The sequence below is a fragment of the Primulina tabacum genome, chromosome 10, assembly GCF_025594145.1.
Source record: "Primulina tabacum isolate GXHZ01 chromosome 10, ASM2559414v2, whole genome shotgun sequence".
NCBI classification, from domain to species: domain Eukaryota; kingdom Viridiplantae; phylum Streptophyta; class Magnoliopsida; order Lamiales; family Gesneriaceae; genus Primulina; species Primulina tabacum.
The window spans coordinates 646,975-648,547 of record NC_134559.1 but is presented as its reverse complement, the minus strand read 5'-3'; positions in this window follow the sequence as shown (position 1 = coordinate 648,547).

Here is a 1,573-nt window from a genome sequence, read left to right as displayed (position 1 = left end):
GTTAGCCCAAAACCGGCTTCCCGGGAAAAATTGAGTTCGACTCGTAAAATAATTCGAAATCCAACATTTTTAGGAAAATTAAATTATTTTTAATTATATTAGGAAGCCTTGTCATTATTTAATTAAAAATAAATATTTTTGTCTTGGTCGTCCTCGGTTTCCTTTTCCCTGCCTATTATCGAATATTCGGGTAAAATCTTTATTTTCATGAAATCATGTTTTATAATCATTTAATCATGCAATTATACATTTAATCATATAATAAACATCATGCTAGCATTTAAAATTAATTAAATAAAACAATTAAGCAATTAAAATAATTTTGCATGCATGTGGTTTACGTGGACTGATTTTTCGGACGTTACAGTTTAACAAAAAAATTTTTATTTTTTCGCTATATCTGATGGTGATGACACCGAATTTTAGTAGAGCTAGAAATATCAGTAGCCGTGCAAAGCTAGAAATTTCAAAATTCAGCAGACCATTATCAGTAGTAGAGTTCAACAACATGAAATTCAATGGCCGAACAAAATTCAGCATCACAAAATTCAACGAACGATGAATTCAGAACCACGAAGTTCAGCGGACCAATTCATCAAACCATCCCAAGAGTCAGCTACTAATTCAAATCTGTATCTGAAGCATTAACTCAAAATCATGGCATATAATGGCAGATAATGAACATTAAATTGGAGGCTAATGGTCAGATTGATGCCTGTAAATAGAACACAAATTTATCAGTTTGTGTTGCACAAAATTTGTAGCACATCACCTAAAATTCAAGCAAGTAGCAACCTTATTTTCGAATAGAAATTCAGTAGCAAAGACAATCAACTTTCAGACTTCAACCGAAATTTATTAGGAAAATTACAGTAAGTGGGCTTTCTGTTTTACATGTTATTCTTGATTTAAAACCGACCAGCAAGTATATTATGTGTTTAAAGTTAGATTCTTGAAAACTGTATATTTGAAGCACTGAAATTATGAACAAGTTGTAGGAATATAAATTCTGAATATTACTGATTATCGAATAATGCCTCACCCCTTAGAGGATTAAAATATATGAGACTGATATAAGTTAGTAATGTAATTCGTAATAAGTTCAGTTCATAAAATGGTTACTGTTTTTCTATGATTGATGTTTTGAATACTGATTGTATAGCTAGTTCTATTTAAAATGATTTAAAGGGTTTGAGGTTCCTGCATTTACTGAGTGACTATCATACCACTCACTCAAAACCCTTCTCAGATAATGTCGAGGCCCGAAAACTCCTTGCTTGAAAATTTGCGGCGGAAAATTAAAATTTTTTCTTTTATAATAAATGAAGTGCCTCAACCATAAATCAACTGATGAATCAAGTTCAATGTTTTAAAAAAAATATAGCAGCGGAAGAAAATAAAGTTTGCCGAAAATAACAATTTAAAAATATTCAACATCTGATAAAATGTCTGAGCATAAAAAAATGGCAAGTGCTGAAACTGAGGTCCTCGGGTGCCACTACTGCCGACCCAAGCTGGCTCACTGGTCCCCGCCCTCGGCCCTGTCCTCATCAGTACCTACAACAATCAAGTC